Genomic DNA, 18,403 nt, shown 5'->3' on the forward strand with positions numbered 1-18,403 from the left:
GAAAATCAAGTATTTTGTAGGTTAGGTTATAACTTCTTTGTGTGGTCACAAAAATGAAATACTTGAAAACTGAAACTGAAATACAACTGAAATACAAAAACTGAAATACAAAAATGAAATGGGGCCCCTTTAATGGATCAAGATGCCAGGAGCTATTATTGTATTATGAAAGAGCATAAAAAAGGAAACAAATGATGTTTTTACCTTCATCCTAGCTAAATTATAGGGCCACCTAGAAATTTACCCAAAATACCAGGAGTAGTGTTTATATAAAAAGACTATTCAGGTAGCTAAGAAACAAACTTATCTCTATAGTCAGAATTGCATCCTGAATCCAAATTTAACATTTATTTGCATGAGAAATGAACTTTACCCCAACCCTATATATACCCATTCAGGGTATATATTTGCACATTAGGGTAGGGGAGGGGTAAAGTTCATTTCCAATTCAAAAATGAATGTTAAATTTAGATTCAGGATGCAATTCTGACTATAGAGGTAAGTTTGAACTTTACCTCAACTCCCTCTTTTAGGGAAAGACCCCTTTTCTTTGGCATTCTGGAAAAATAGAAAAGGGTTTTTGGGCCACCCCTGTTTTACTTGGTGAAATTTCGTGGTGACATTTTCACCAATAACTTAACAGCATAAATTAAAAATGTGGTCTCTGTTTTGATAAGCAATTGAAAAGAAAAAAATTTATCTAATAGCCTATTTATAATTGATAGATTAGGCCTAAAGGTCAAGCAGTAAGTTAAATTTTTAGAATCAACTTTCTTTTAATATGTGAATAAAACTAAAACTCTGAAAGGATATATACATCAAAATAGGAAAATGGGTTCTTCCAAAAAGCAGTCCTATGTAAGCCAATAAACTAATAATTTCAAGTGTTTGATTTTAAATAACTTCAATAATAACCATATTAATGCATAGCTTTGATTTTGGTAAATTTCTAGGTTGTAATTTAGCTAGGATAAAAGTGAAGACATCATCTGATGCTTTTTTTTGCTCTTTTATAATTCAATAATTGCTTCTGTTGCAAATTGTATCTTGAGCCCTGAAGGTATTTTATGTGAATTATAAAAGAGCATAAAAAAGCATCAAATGATGTTTTCACTTTCATCCTAGCAAAATTATATGGCCAACTACAAATTTACCATGAACTTTACCTCTCCCCCACCCCCTTATATGGAAATATATACCCTAAGTTGTCAATAGCAAAGTTTTGAATCATAAAATTCTGCACTAGCCTATTTTTGTCAATGGCATTTGAACAACAGTTTATATTTCAGTTGCCTGATAAATGAGATTTGAATTGTTATAAATAAATATTTTTTGAATATATTACTCTTGAACAACTTATTTAGCCTATAAAGTAGGCCAAGTGATATGTTTTTAACCATTTTTCAATAACTTAACTAGAGGTGATAACTTCTTTGTGTGGTTACAAAAGTGAAATACCTTTGGGGCCCCATTAAGGACTCAAGATGTGATTTGCAACAGAAGCAATCATTGAATTATGAAAGAGCATAAAACATGCATCAAATTATGTTTTCATTTTCATCCCTGATGGGATACCACCAGATGGGTAATTTTACAGTGTATATATATACAAATCTTTAAATTAGCCAACTGGCCAACCAGTATTTTAAGCATAGGCCTAGGAGTCCAGCTGGACATAAGGAAACATATTTAGAAGACAATTCTTACTCTAGAATATGGAGAACAATCCTAGTTAACACATTTTGCAGGGGGAGAGCCTTTATCTTCAATTTTTTCCTTGTTTTTCTAAGAAATTAAGGAATTTCTTAGAACCTATAAATTCACAGAATATATACCCCCACCCCCCTAATGTGCAAAAATATACCTAGAATTGCATCCTCAATCTAAATAAAACACCCATTTGCATCACAAATGAACTTTACTCCTATACAAAGTAAAAACACATACAACAAGTACTGACAAAACCTATCCTCTCCACACAAAAAAGTGACCCTTTGTCCATGTCTCTGGAGATGATTCCATGCCTATGCAAACCTGGTGCCTAAATTTTTCAAGTTCCATAGGTGATTATACTTGTTCTGTAAAAGCTGTATTGAGTTTGATTTATTGGCTTGGAGTGATTAAGTAGTACAACATTTCCCCTCTAGAGGCACTAAGGTATGCGGGGTCACTTTTGGAGAGTTGTGTCAATACTTTTTCAGTATGTGTTTATACTTTGCTCCCATATTAGCCATGTGGTGGATGTCCAGCTAAATTATAGTGCCATCTAGAAATTTACCTAGATTTTTAGCTGTTCATTGATATTTACAATTCTGCTCAATTTCCTATTTGGTAGCCTAACAAGATGTGAGGGTTTTTGTTATACATAATAGGCTATTCCTCAATTTGATAGGCTAGGCATAGTGGTTTTTTACCTTAGTACAGGCTACTTACGTCACAGAGAAAATAAGAAGTTCTTCTTCTTCTTCTTCTTAGATTATAGGCTTCGAATGAATCCATTTAACCTTTTTCGTATTGTCTGTTTATGTCAGGGGTGTCCTGGGAAATCACATATAGGAATTATACTATTATTATTCAATAATAGGCTTTATACATCATTGATGAAACCACCTATATTTAAGCAGTTAAAGACAGCTTTGAACAATTCAGTATCATCAGTTGAAGGGTGTCTCCTTTGTGTTAGTTGGTCAATATTAGGGGTTAGCTTGAGGCGCTTGAATATAGTATATTAAGTTAGCCATTCTTTGTTATGGTTGAGATTTGCCACAGGGCAACCAAAAAGAACATGGTTGATGGTCTCATCATAGGCTTGACATAGGCGGCAAATAGGGATCATTACTGTTGGAATGGTTGTGTTTTGATAGTGGTAAGTCTTGCTGTTAAGGCCAGTAGCATTTGGTCGTATTCTGTGGTACATCTTTGAGTATTTCCGGGTTGTAAATGGAGAATTGTTTGGTGGACATTGGTTTGCTAGGTAAATTTTTAGGCGCCAATGGTTTACATTTCTTACTGGGATAGGTCTTCCAGAAATTATTTCAAGCTGAAGGGCAGATTTAGCTATTTCATCTGCCTTGTGGTTCCCTTTTATACCCATGTGACTTGGGATGTACTGGACTTTTGTGGATATACCTTGTTTAAGTAGTTGGTTCAATAGTACAAGAGTGGTGGAGGTATCATTGTCTGGGTAGTCTGAATGTTCTGGTGATATTGAGGCAAGGGCTGATTTTGAGTCCGAATAAATTATAAGAGGGGTGTTTCTTGGGGGGTTCGGCATCTTTATAATGGTTTCCAATGCAATTTTGATGGCAGCTATTTCGGCTGTCATGATACTCACATCATTTTGGAGCCTTTCAGCAGCTGCTATACATCAAGATGGGAAGTGGACTCCACAAGCAGTCCTGGAATCTGTTTTGGAGCCATCCACAAAAATTGGGAGGTGGTGGATATATCTCTGAGACTCAAACTCATGAAATAATGATTTTAAATAGGCAAGGGACAGGTCGGTTTTAATAGCTAGCGCAAACAAAAGGTTCACTTCTGGGTAGTGGTTAGCCCAGGAAGGTATCCGGGGGTAAATTTGAAATAAAGAAGATGAAGATATGGGGTAGGTCATTTGGGTGGTTGCAAATTCCCGTGCAAGGCCCCTAACAGCTCCAGGGTTTCTTAGCCAGTCATGTAATCTATGGGAACTGTTACCATCAATTTTTGTAAAGTAGCGGGCAAGTAGGATGTCTCTACGCATGGCACTAGAGGTGAAGCCACTTTCACTGAGGAGGAAGTTGGTTTTGGTGTGATTCCTGAGGCCAAGTACAGCACGGATCATAGTATTCTGGACAGTCTCCAGACAGCATAGTAGGGTATTTGAGCATGAGCCATATACAATTAGTCCATAATCAATCTGAGATCTAATATAAGTCTTATAGAAATTTCTTAGAGTTTTTTCATGGCAACCCAAAGGCGTATTGAGTAGCCTTTGTAAGATACGCATTTTTCTGAGGCATTTTATTCTCACATTTTCAATGTGGAGCCTGAAGGTTAGTTTTTGGTCTAGAGTGAGGCCAACATATTTGATGTGTTGTTGCTCTTGGATGACAACACCATTTAGGGTTAGTAGGGCAGATTGGAGATGTTTCTTGTTATGAAACTGTACTATAGCTGAGTTTGATGGGGCGGTGGGTAGGCATGAATTGTTGGAGAAAAATTCAAAGGCATAAAGCGACTTTTGTAACTTGGATTGGGCTAGTTCAAAATCATTTGAGGTAGACCATAGGACTATATCATCTGCAAACTGAATATTTGTTTGGGGTAGGTTCAGATCCCATAAATATAGTGAAAACAGGAGACAGCTGAGGACAGCACCTTGGGGAAGGCCTTTGGAGACAGACTTTTTGGAAGTGATGTAGGAATTTACTTGGAGAACAAAAGAGCGTTCAGATAGCTAACTTTTAAAGAAATTCACTACAGGTATTGGAAAACCCATTTTTGATAATTTTTGCAGTAGGAGTGGATGTTGGATATTATCATATGCGTTTTGGAAGTCCAAGAAGGCTGCAACTAGGATTTGGTTGTCTTTCAGACACTCAGATATGGCGTTGGTTAGGCAAACAAATGCATCAATGGAAGAATGATATTTCCTAAATGCTGTTTGGGTATGTGGGATGAGGTGGTTAGACTCAGCAAACCAATACAATCGGGAGTGGATTATCTTCTCATATAATTTTCCCAGAACTGGGGTAATCATAATGGGTCTGAAGGAGTTGGGGTCCTCTTTGGGTTTATTTTGTTTTAATATGGGGATGATGAGTGATGTTTTCAAAGCAGATGGGAAGAAGGAATTACTCGAGGCATTGTTGAAGAGATATAAGAGTACTTTTTTAAACTCTATTGGAAGGTGTTGGAGCATAGATGGATGGATCTGGTCGTTGCTGCAAGATGTTTTGGGTTTGATTGAATTGATTTCTTTATTCAGCTCAATCATTGTAAAATCTTGGAGTAGATACTGGGACCCAGGCAAGTCAAAATGGGGTGTTAGGCTGATCTGAGGTGGATTATGAGGGTTGTTTTTGAATTTCTTCTAAAAAAAATCTGCTAAAAATTTAGCTTTTTCTTCGTTGGTTTCCAGCTGCTGACCATTTAGAGTTAGCTGGTAATGGAAGGGGTTCTGTGTGGAGGATTTGCCACACATCTTGTCTAGGAATTTATGAATCTTTGACTCTTGCGTTTTGTGCGACACTGATCAGAGAAAATTTTTGCAAGCCTCTTCTTTTGTAAGTTTGAGTGTTCTCTTAGGTTTGGCCTCTGCTTGTAGCTCTACAATATATTTTGCAGTGGATGGATTCCTCTTGAAGGATCTGATGGCATTCCTTTTATTGTGTCAAGCCTCTTGGCAAGAGGATGTCAACCATGGCTTAGGGGGTTTGTTATTCTTCAGTGTTTTAGGGCATTGGGACTGGGGTATGGTAAGTTTTGCAGCATCAAGAAGTAGTGATGTGAGATTTTTGGAGAGTTGGTTTGGGTCAGTGGAGAGTGAAGGGTAGTCATGGTTTGAGAGAATGTGGGAGAAGTTTGGCCAGTCTGCTTTTTGCCACACATAGTGGGAAATGAAATTATCAATGATGGCTGGGTCACCAATTTTCGTGCATATGGCAAAATTGTCACTTAGGAGGTTGTCTATTCTTTTGACAGTAGTTTTATTAATTAAATTTGATGAGACTAATTGAAGATCAATAATTGAATAACTCCCACTTTTTTTGCTTAAGTAGGTATTTATGTGTCTAGGAGTCGCTAGTACTATATTGGTAAAATTGGTGAGGACTTCCTCTATGTTTTTTCCAGCATTATTTTGAGGTGAATAACCCCAGATAGAACTATGGGCATTGAAGTCCCCAACAACCACTAGATTTTAATTTGATAAATTATTAGAAATGAAATTGAAAAAATCATGTCCATTGTTATTACCATTTGGATTATATAAATTAATAACAGTGACATCCATGCTTGCCTGCCACAACTTTACACCAATTGCATCAATGTCATGACTGAAATCAGGGAGGCTTATACCACAGAATTTGAGGTGAGATCGTACAAGGATGGCAACTCCACCACCAATTCTATTGGAAGATCTGTCTTTTCTTAGGACATCATAACCAGGAATTTTTAGATTAACTGATGAGTTTAAATGGGTTTCTTGAAGGCATAGTATGTCTATGTTGTGTGAAGAAGTATACTTAAGAAGGTCAGTGATTTTATAGTCATTTAATGATCTCACATTCCATTGCAAAATTGAGGAGGATAGAGGTAACTGAGGGTTAGCCATTGATAGATAGATTTAGTTTATTGAGTATAGTGCTGAAATTTGTGTTGGCTGTGTCCTTAAGATTTTTTGGGAAGTAGGTATTAGCCATCTCTTCTAGAATTGAGGATTTTTGATCTTCTGTGAGGGATGTTCTGGAGAGTGAGTTGAAGTTGAATATGTACAGGCATAAGTTTGTAAGTAGATTAGGATTTTATTCTGATATTTACTTTGTCGATTTTGATGAAGTTGGTTTTGCAGGTTTACTTATGGAAGATTCAGGGTCTTGGTCTCTGGCTGGAAGGGGGGGAAAGTCTAAGGTCTTGATTCCAGGGAATGTTTTTTGTGGTTGGGTCCTTGTAGCTTTGTGCTGTAGAGTTTTTTGATTAGGTTGTGTGTTTAGTTCAGAGAATTCAGGTGTAACTGCATTGTGCACCATGAGTTTAATTTTTGCAAACTGAAATGGGATGTTTTCTTTTTCAGACAACCTGAGAGCCATTGATCTTGCCTTGTATTTTGGGCATACAAATCTGTTGTCAGAAGAATGGGGACCTTTGCAATTAATGCATGATAATTTCTTGTTTGCAGAGTTTGCTGTGTTTGGAGGATGGATTTTTTAGCATAGGTTGCACCTCTTCAGGTTTGTTTTGCAGTGTTGTTTTGTGTGACCCATTATCAGACATATTTCACACTGTATTGGCTTAGCCTTGTACTCTTTGTAGGGCTTTATCTGGCCAAATAGGGATATAGGTTCACTGAAGTCTCTAGGGTGGAGTCCAGGGTGAAAAGGTAGGATTTAGATGTGTATATGCCATCATTGTTGGGTTTTCCAAGTCTGGTGACTTTTGATACTGATATTTTTTTGCCTTTCAGTTCATAAGGCCATCCTTTAAGTCAGTTTCAGGAATACCGTTAGGGATACTGTATATGACAATTTTTACTTGGGCAGGGGGAGGGCGAATCCATTGCTTTGAATGGACCTTAATGCCTCCAAGGGAGTTAAGTGACAAAAGAGTTGTTTTTGCATTTTAAAAGCCTGCTTGAATATATATTAAGATTGAACCATCTCTGTTGATGTTGAGGTTGAAGTTAATTTTCAGGATTTTGAAGAGCTCAAGTCGAATTGTTTGGACGTTTTTCATTTGGAACATGGTTTCAGGAGAGGTAGGCAAAATGTGGATGAAGTGCTCTTTTTCCAAAAAAGATGGGGGTGTTGTAGAAACTGTCTTTAATGGGGAGAAACTGGTTTACCGTTTTCTCTTGGATCTTTTAGGAGTGACTGTTTTGAAGCCATCGTCATGGAGATTTGAGTCCTCAGAGTGGACAGTGACCATGGTTTCGTTGGAGTCTGAGTCCTCAGAAAGGTCACTTGGTAATGGGGAGACGGGGTCTAGCATTTGGTAATTGGTATCTCCCTTCTCTGGTGGTCATTTCATTGGGATCATGGTTGAGATAAAATCCCCACTTTATATAAATAAAAATAATCAAGAAAACTTCACTTGATTCAAACTTCCTGCTTTTCACAAAATTTTCGAATTCTCTTAACACAATTATTTTTAATATTCTTCTTCTTTTCTTCTTCTTCGATTTAGAAATGTCGTTTTTATATTTTCATGGAAAAACTGTCCATGGACTTTTTTCTCTCCATTTTGAATTGTGAAGTTCGAATCTTTAGTTTTCTTTTTATTAATGTTTCTTCTAGCAATTAACACCAGAAAATCAACGCCTTCCTGCTATGTTACACCTCATAGCATGAGCCAAAAGTACAGAACGTATCTTCTGTTTCTTCTAGTGAATTTATAAAATACCACTGTTGCCAAGTGTTTGATCCATAAATATCTCTAATCATCCTATCAATAGCTGTGTTCGTTTTCACCGTTCGTCGTTCTTAGTACTAAAAAGATTTTCTCGGTTTTACTCTTAAATTGCGTTTTATTTCGCCGTTCTAAGAACTTCGTTTTAGCCTGAAAAAACGGCTTATAAGAGCTTTCCTTAGCCAGATAAAATTTCAACGTCACAGATAAAATTTCAGTCAACCAGCACAACAAAAATGGAAAATATACTTGTGAATGTAGCAAAACAAGCAATAGAGTTACTAGAGGAAAGTGTCTGTTGAGTGACTGTTGCACCGTTCTATAGAGTGCAAATGGGCACTCTTGCTTTTGAATGCTTATGAATGGGCATAGACATTAAATTAGTTGAAATGGGGGTGCAATCCTAAATAGTGGACTCCACACAGGGACACATGTTAAGAAAATATTTTTTACTCCATAATATGGACAATACTCATAGTTGTGGCACTTAGCCTAACACTTAATCAGCCAAATGTCCTTTCTAAATTTTTAGCTTAAGACGTTTGTTCAATTGAACATATTCCTAAGGGTATTGAAACGTGGGGTTAGCTGGAGTTTCTTAGTATTAGTTGTAATCTAAGATATCTAGAAATTCCTACCATGATTTTTCCAAGTGACCCCTAAGGAATTTTTGAAAGTTTGGAAAGCAATTTATCCCAAAAATGCTTCCAGAACTTTCTGAAGATTTCAAAACTGTGCCACATATACGAAAAACAAATCACTACCATTTTTTAGATGAAAGACCCCATCAACAAAATCTACAAAATTCAATATCAATAAACTTGTTTTCTGTCTTGTTTTTTTTTATTTTAAAACTTGGCGCCCAAAAGTAAAAATAATGTTGTTGAACTGATTTTGTGGCTCTGTTCGTCGTTCTAAAAACGACGGTACTAAGAACGAAGAACGGCATTTCAAAGAACGGCTTATAAGCGAAACATTTCATAGAACGGTGAAAACGAACGGCTTAATTGTAAAACCGAGGATTTGATTTCCATAGAACGACGAAAACGAACGCAGCTAATATCTCTAATTGAGTTGAATTTTCAACTGATCAGCAGCAACCTTATAAGAAAATTAAAATATATTTTCTTGTGAATTATTATCGCTTCTAATCTGCAGTTGTACTAAACCAATCCTGCTCAACTGATCCTCAGGGCTATACTGTGGTGTTTCCCCTCCCCATAGGATAGTGCAGACGGTTTGATATCTTTCTATTTTCCCCTTCTTGTTTTAGTTTTGTCTTTTATTTGTTTAAAGTTTTTTCCAATAGGCAATGTTTAGAAGTCCTCCAAAAAAAAAAGTCCCCCCAGATCCCAAATCAAATTCCAGTGAAAGTGTGAAAGATACTCATCTTGGCTGGTCAAGCACACTATCTCAAAGTTCAAATGATAGCTCCAATTCGGAGAATAGGACAATGATAAGTGTAGGGGCTAATGTAACCATAAATGATGATAAAGGGTTTCAAGAGGTCCTCTCTAGAATTTATAAAACAAGGAAAAAAATATCCCCAATTAAAAGCATTTCCCCTCTCCCTGCCCAATATCCTCCCTCCAAAAACATAGAAATTTCCCTTAAAATTACTCCCACTAACCCCTTTGAAAGAAAAATGATCACTGCAATAAGAGTTGCAATTTTTAAATTGCTAAAATAAATATTCTCTCTTAATATTAACCATGATGGATCTCTGCTAATAGCTGTAGAAGATCAGAAATCAGCAGATACAATAATTAACCTAAAATCCCTTCTGAATACCCCAATTATTGCATCTAATTGGAACCCAAAACAATCACCAACAAAAATAGTAGGCTAGTTTATAATGTTCCCCCAGAGATATCTACTCAGGAGTTAAAAGAAGGGCTTTCAGATAGGGCTGGAAACACAATCCCAGTTGAGGATGTTACCCAACTTGGAAAACCTAACTCTAATGGCGTGAAAACTAGTAGATCCTTCTTATTCATACTGATGGATAAAATTGATATCCCAGAAAAATTATTCCTATAGGTGCAAATCAAACCACACAAGGAATACAAACCTAAGCCTATCCAGTGTCAGAAGTGTTTCAAACTGGGACACACAACAAACAAATGTAATGAAATTCTCCGAGAGTGTAGTAATTGTAAAGCTTTCCATCCTAAAGAGCTGACAACTTGCAACAACACTCAGCCTAGATATGGGTGGCTTGATGCATTGGGGACATTAGACGTGGGGGTTTTGGTTGGTTTCAATACAGGCTTTGTTTGGTATCGTTGGGCAGCATTTGCTTCCATTGCTGCAAAGGGGTATGGGATGGCCTTTTCTGTTGATATTTGGAGTGTTAGAGCTCTTTTCTTGATTATGCCCTGCATACAAGAAAAGAGCTCTATCACTCCAAATATCAACAGAATAGGCCATCCCATACCCCTTTGCAGCAATGGAAGCAAATGCTGCCCAACGATACCAAACAAAGCCTGTATTGAAACCAACCAAAACCCCCACGTCACTTGCCCCAAATGCATCCAGCCACCCGTAGAATACACCATCTTCTCAGCTCCCGCGCTCAAATCCCGCTCAGAAGGACTCACCAAGCCAACAAGCCTCCTTGTCCGGTGAGATGAGGTCAGCCTGGCCCCCCCCCTCCCAAGAAGAAACAAACTAGAAACACTACCAGGAATCAATCCCTTAACCCACAAACGGGATGCACAACCAAAAATGCAATCTCCAAATATATGCTTATTCATTCTAAACTGTAATGCAGTTCAGGCCATGAACATGCATCAACTACAGAAAAAAAAAATTATTGCAGAATTGGCAAAAATCTACATCCCAGATGATATGCTCATTCAAGCAAAAAAAGATCTTGCTTTAGTTTTAACAAAGCTGAACATTGATACACAGTCATATGAAGTATAAATCAACAACACAACATTTATCAATACTCCAATGGAATGTAAGATCAGTCACAGAAAATAAGCTAAATGAACTAATATCAGTTATGAATAATAATTCCATTAATATTGCTTGCCTCCAGGAAACTCATTTAACCCAAAATCAACAAATTAAGTCTCTGGGATATACTATCCCGAAAAAGGATAGATCTTCAGATAGAAAAGGAGGTGGGGTAGCTTTATTAGTTAATAATAATATAAAATTTTGTGGCATCTATTTTCCAGATTTTGCAAATGATGTGGATGTAATTGGTATCAGTGTTTGGCTGAATAATTTAAAAACCTACATAATAAGCTTTTATAACCCTAATGGCCAAACTATAGATGCCAAGGATTTCTTTAATTATATAAATAATTCTAATATGTTAAAAAATATCATTATTTGTGGTGATTTCAATGCCCACAACCTTTTGTGGGGGAATAAACCAGCAAATAAAGCTGGTAAATTAATTGAGCATATGACTTCAAATAATAATGAATTAGCTGTTGCTACCCCTCCAAACCTGAATACATATTTCAACCCCAAAACAGGCAGATTCTCCACAATTGACCTACAAATTGTGTCATTAAATTTGTTGAACAAAATTTACATGAATAAAATTGATAGTCTATGTACTGACCACTTTGCTATAGTTTGCTCCCTAAATGAACCTGCTGAAACTTTATCTCATACCTCCAAGTATGTCAACACTAAAGCAAATTGGTCTATGTTCCAAAATAAGCTAAATGATGAAATTACAAGTTTCACCCAAAGTTCATGCATTTCTAACACAACAGTTGACCCACATACTGAAGCCTTGACATCTTTACTAATAAATAAAGCTAATCATGCTATCCCCAGGACAACACCTAAGAAAACATTCCCTAAACAAATTCCTAAAGCATGGTGGATAAATGAGTGCCTAAATAAATGGAGGATAAAAAAGCCAGCTAGGACAGAATTCATAAAAAAAAACCATCACCTACTACATATTTAAAAAAATTACAAGCAGAATCTAATCTAAAAAGGACTATAATAGATGCTAAATATAAATACTGGAATAGTTTTGCAAATAATCTCTCCAGAGAAACGCATGAGCCAATGATACATAAAGTAATAAGCCACATCTGTGGGAAAAATACTTCCCTCAACCCACTCCTGTATGATCTTATACATAATAATACCCATTATAACAATAATAATGGAAAAGCTAACCTATTTGCAACTCTTTTTGTTAATAAGCTAACATCAAATAATCAAAGCAAACTGTCCACAATTCCTATGAACCCAAGTTCCTACCAACCACGCCCAGGCTCCGAGTACATAACTAATCCATTTTCAATCCAGGAATTGAATAATGCAATACATCATATTACAACCAAAACTAGCGGCAGTTATGACAATATACACCCTACATGGATAAAGAATCTCACACCTTCATACAAACAAGAATTGCTAAATTGTTATAATCACGCCTGGGCATCTTCTAGATTCTCCAATGTATGGAAATGTTCGTCCCTCCTACCAATCCTAAAGAAAAATAAATCAAAAGATAACCCTGAGTCCGATAGGCCCATAATGATTACTCCTGTGATGGGGAAAATAATGGAGAAAATGATCTATTACAGACTCCTGGTTTGTTGAAAAAAATAATATGATCCCTCACACTCAAACTGGATTCAGGATATACCACTCCTCAACAGATGCTTTCATTTTGCTAACAAACGCAATCAATGAATCTTTCTCAAAAAATAATGTCTTAGTTGCAGCTTTCCTAGATTTTGAAGGGGCATATGACAATGTGAACCACCAAATCCTTTTAAATAAACTTGCAAACCTTGGAGTACCCCCTAAGCTAGTATCTGTTATTAAATCCTTCATAGAAGTGCGAAGTTTCATCGTTTGTGTTGGTTCAGCCTCTTCACCCCAAAAGACAATAACCAAAAGCCTACCTCAGGGAGCAGTCCTCAGTTGCCTCCTATTTGCCCTATATCTCTGGGACATGAGCCTACCCCACACGAATCTACAATATGCTGATGATCTGGTGCTATGGTCATCTGGCAACACCTTCCAGATAGCACAGTCAAATCGGCAAAAGTCACTTTTCCAGTTTGAAAAATTCTCTCAACATTCAGATTTACCCATTGCACCCACCAAGTCAAAAATAATCCAATTTCACCGGAAGCGAAACCATGTTAATGCAAAACTAACTCTAAATAAAACAACTATTCCAGAAGATAATCATATTAATTACCTAGGTCTCATGCTTGACCAAAAACTTAACTTCCACCTCCACATTTCAAACACAATAAACAAATGCTATAGAAAAGCAAATATACTAAAAAGACTTAGAACCACAACCTGGGGTTGTAAGGAGAAAACCTTACTCCAATTTTATAAATCACATATAAGACCCCATATTGACTATGGGCTCATCGTCTATGGTGCATGTGCAAAGACCCAGATGCAAAAAATTGGAACGACACAAAATGAAATAATAAGTCTGATATTTGGTCTTAGGAAACCCACAAGCACCAAGTTCCTGCCTATGGAGAGTGGTTTAACAACAATAAGGAAGAGACGTAGCTTTCTCTTGACAAAACATCTTTCAAAAATTGAATCAAACAGCTCACACATACTACATAATTGGTTAAGAAATTCAGCCATGTATAGAGGCACTGCAGATGAGTATGCCAATATCCAGAAGAAATTCCCTATACCAGCAAAGTCTATTGCATCCCCTTTCCCCCGATTCCCCCCCTGGACGTGGTCAAGTCCCATAATAAATAATGAGTTCTCAAAGTGGACTCAAGATTTTACCCCCATTGCTTTTGTCCAGAAAAAAATTTGCAGAACTTAATACAATTACCTATAAAAATCACTTCCAAATATTTATTGATGGGTCGAAAATGAATGAGAAGGTTGCAAGTGGTGTTTTCCTTCCTCACCTGAAAATTGCAATGGGTGAGAGATTATATCATAATTTATCTATAATGTCTGCTGAGTTAAATGCCATAATCATGGCATAAGAACACCTTAAAGAAAACCAACCTTTGATTGCAAATTAAAATAATATTATCATATATTCTGACTCTCTATCAAGCCTTGAGTTGCTGGCCTCAGCTCCTCAATATAAGTTGGACATTGACACTTATCATTGTCTCAGTATTATTGATCATCTTGCTTCAAGTGGCATAAAAACTTATTTTCAGTACATTCCTAGCCACTCTGACATAAGTGGTAATCATCAGGTTGATGAAATAGCAAAAACTGCTATAAATATTGACCAGCCAAGTGGGAGACCAATCCCAATTAGAGATATTTACCGATGGAGGCTATCAGATATTAAATTTAATAAGATTAATCCTATCCTTTCCCCCTTTCCCAATAAGTATCTTTCTAAAATTTATCATAGAATTCGTTCTGGAACAAAGGGACTAAATTTCCTTGCATTCTCATAGAAGTTTTCTAATTCAAGTGGTTCAATTCCCCTGTCCCCTCTTTGCAGGCATTGTAATATGAATAATGAAATAATTGACCATTGCCTATTTGAATTTAATATACTGACGTCTGCACAACATACCTTGCTTTCTAAACTGTTAAAATGCTTCAAACACCACAAAATCTGATTGTCAGCCAAGAGCCTAGCCAACTATATCTGCACACAGGGCACAGAAATCGATATCTATCATCTTATATTTGAACTCCTTGAGTCAAAAGATCTACTGAAAGACATCTGAGAATATCTAATAAATAAGAGACAACCAAGATAGTAGCTCTGTAGCCCACAGAGTGAAGCAAAAAGAAGAGGGCTAAATAGTATCAACTGAATAGCCCGCCTGCTGTGAATTAGAAGAAGAAGAAGAATCCGAAAATATGCCGTTTTTCGCCAAAATATGCCCAGATTTTATCTAAAATCTGTCCATAATATGTCCATCTTTAGATCTCAGAAACTAAAGGTTATTTTCTTATCATTTGAGATATTCATCAAAAGACGCTTAAAAAACCTCTTTCAAAGCAGCTAGTTAACATCAAATATAATAAAAAAAAAACATTTAATATAAGCACAAAACTTATAAAAACAGGTAAAAACTAAAATATAACTTGTGAGAGCTTAAGATTAATCTTCTGACGAAAATTTCTTTTGAAAGTTATGCTCATCATTAGAGTCACCCTTCTCTTTTCCTTTGCTAGCTATTTGCGAATCGGAGTATTTCTTGCACATTTCAAAAGGTTTAATCCAGGATTCCAGCGACGTTCCAGAAAGCCAAATTAGTTGCTTCACATGCATTAAACAACTATTCTTTTGCATCACAAGACGATTTCTTACTTTGGTCTTGATATTCAGCATGAAATCACAAAGATCCTTGTATTTTTATTCCCTCTTGGCATTCTTACTTTTTCTTAAGGCAGATAGAATACTGACGGATTTGTTTCTGCAGTGGTTACGCGAGTACGTGTTCTTTTTCATCAAAGATGCATTTCCAAGTTTCTAAAAATCGTTTCGGGCCTTCTCTTGTTGAAACTCGGTTTCTCAGAGAAAGTGGGATAGCCGACTGGTCAGAGACACAATGCTGTCGCGGTCACTGCCAATGACAAATTTAGGATCCAAAAATGACAGTGCTTTCAATGTTTCATCTTTGTAATCAGTTCTACTTTTTATTTGACTAACAAATTCTACCATGTACGCTAAACAGTGCTTCCTAAATCCAAAAGGAAACATAGGACCCAATTAACAATTGTGCTTTTTCAGGTTTATCATAGTGTTTGGTCAAAAATTTAACTCATCCGGGGGCGAAAATTTTCGGTGGTGAGGTTCACTGAAGATGGGCTTTGCCTCTCAATCACAGAAACTTTGATGAAACATCTAAGTATTGATTTTAAAAGTGTGCAGGTACATTTTAGAAGCAAATGAATACGATTTTTAGAGGATTGAAAATCAGTATTCATGTTATTGACTTTTTATAGCATGAAGCTCAAAAAACAAATGTAGGCTTTTACAAGTAGGTCTTTCATGTACCTCGGAATTTTTGCAGCTCTTCCCTAGGGCGTACTGAAGTGGGTGAGGGGGGCAGAGTTGGTCAGCTGCCCCCCATGGAACTTCAAATTTACACTAGATATGGCTGAAAAAGCAGATCGTTGAAAAAGCAATTGAAAAAAGGTAGATAGCTAAAAAAGCAGTTGATAAAAGGAAGATGGTTGAAGAAGCTGGAAATACACAGCTGGAAGGACGGAATAAAAGTCAAACAAGAAGCAATTATCCATAATTTCTTGGAAAGATTTAGTTCTAATCCAAGAAGAATTGATTAATAGAAATTGCTGGCAATGTAAGGTTTTGTAAACTGTCAATATAACTTCAGCCCCCTCTCGTCATCACAGAATTGGCTGCCCACCCCCCTAGAGAAGAAGCTACGCATGCCCATGTCTCTTCCCTTAGTCAGTGTATCCGGAGCCTTATGTACTTTACACATAAGTGGGTGAGGGGGGCAGAGGGGGTCAGCTGCCCCCCCATGGAACTTTAAATTTACACTAGATATGGCTGAAAAAGCAGATCTTTGAAAAAGCAATTGAAAAAAGGTAGATAGCTAAAAAAGCAGTTGATAAAAGGAAGATGGTTGAAGAAGCTGGAAATACACAGCTGGAAGGACGGAATAAAAGTCAAACAAGAAGCAATTATCCATAATTTCTTGGAAAGATTTAGTTCTAATCCAAGAAGAATTGATTAATAGAAATTGCTGGCAATGTAAGGTTTTGTAAACTGTCAATATAACTTCAGCCCCCTCTCGTCATCACAGAATTGGCTGCCCACCCCCCTAGAGAAGAAGCTACGTATGCCCATGGCTCTTCCCTTAGTCAGTGTATCCGGAGCCTTATGTACTTTACACATGGTCGGTAAATAAAAGCAGAAGAGATGCCCACTTCTCCAGCACTCTTTTGACAGCTTTTTCCATTGAAAGCCAACGTGTATCAGCTATTAGAAGAAGCTTATAAAATAAGATAAGATATTTATTTTTTTTTAAATCTTTATCACAAGCCCACAAAGGGCCGAATTCGGACTTCCGAGTCGACAATATGAATGGCTGCACTAAAACTGGCAAAAATGCAAAAAACAACAACAAAAAAGAAAAATTAAAATGAACAACCATTTAAAAGTCAATAATTACACTGTAAAAAGTCAATTAAAAAAGTTAAAACTATAAAAAATGGTCCAACCGAACTTACACAAATACAAATCAGAAAAATAATTAAAAGGGACATAAGAAAAGGGGGGGGGGCAAAATAAGCGAATAAATACAAACAAGAACGAGACATAAACACATACAAATTAAAAGGGGCATTAAAAGTGTCAATAATTCAACTACACGAAGTCAATAAAAGAGTTCAAAATATAAAAACAGGTCAAGAAAGAGGGGGGGGGGGATAAAATAAATAAATAAGCAACAAAACAAGAGAACGAAATATAAAATGTATAAGAATTACAGGGAGAGCTAAAACAAAAAAAGAGAAGGGACAAGCAAATGAGTGAAAGAACCAGGACGGCACCATCAGCTAATAAAAAAAGAGAGAGAAAAAAAGAGAAGCTAGTGGGACATTTTATTCACTTTTTCTGTAATGAAGGGGACAAAAGTTCTTTCGTATCTGGAAGTATGATGGGGGACAAAACAGGGATGGACTCAGAAACAGCTCGAGGCGGCCGTAATCTAGATGGGGAGTGACGTTTTAAAGACAAAAAAAAAGAAAAAAGAAAAAAAAGAGAATTTAGTGGGATATTTTATTCATTTTTTCTGTAATGAAGGGGACAAAAATTCTTTCATATCTGGAAGTAACGCAGCGAATGGGGGACAAAACAGGGATGGACTCAGAATTAGCTCGAGGCAGCCATAATCTGGATGGGGAGTGACGTTTCGGGAAAATATTTGCCGTCCGAGGGTTTGTTAATGTATTTTTTCAAAACGGAGGCACAACGAAACTCTCTTTCATTCAAGGGTTTCCAGACTAGCTTTTTTAGGAGCAGAGAGTATGGCACCTTGCCTTCTTTGAAAATTATTCGCAAAGCTGTTTTTTGAATTGATTCGATTTTTTCTGATTCTTCGCGAGAGATGCCCAGGTGCGAAATTGGACAAGCATATTTTAGATGTGGACAGACAACAGACGTGTAAATCCTTAAGGAGTAGGAAGGGGGAGGGGCACTGAATTTATTTAGGAGCTTAAGGAGGGCGATAGACACATTAGCTCTAGGGATGATATCTATAACATGGATATCCCACTTTAAATTTGAAGAAATTGTGACGCCAAGTAGTTTAAATGAGGAAACAGACATTTCAGGAGGGATAGGATTAAGAAAACAGAGCGA

The 18,403-nt window shown here is 36.7% G+C and overlaps 1 protein-coding gene across 2 annotated transcripts in view; it reads right to left on the minus strand.

Annotated features, from left to right (window-relative positions):
* Positions 1–8,048, minus strand: part of LOC148951755 (uncharacterized) — a 29,216-nt gene extending 21,168 nt beyond the window's left edge. Inside the window, exons 1-2 of one of the 2 annotated variants that reach the window (XM_089088706.1) lie at positions 7,951–8,048; positions 2,434–2,449 (exon numbers count right to left, since the gene is read on the minus strand). The gene's annotated coding sequence lies outside the window, so the exon portion shown is untranslated. Of the gene's footprint in view, positions 1–1,864; positions 2,212–2,433; positions 2,450–7,950 lie in introns of those variants that run through there. The other variant, XM_089088707.1, reaches the window with a different exon arrangement.
* Positions 8,049–18,403: the final 10,355 nt, after the last annotated feature.

Source organism: Artemia sp. Qi Xiang Cuo, chromosome 5 (genome assembly GCF_049724085.1).
Source record: "Artemia sp. Qi Xiang Cuo chromosome 5, ASM4972408v1, whole genome shotgun sequence".
Classification (NCBI taxonomy): Eukaryota; Metazoa; Arthropoda; class Branchiopoda; order Anostraca; family Artemiidae; genus Artemia; species Artemia sp. Qi Xiang Cuo.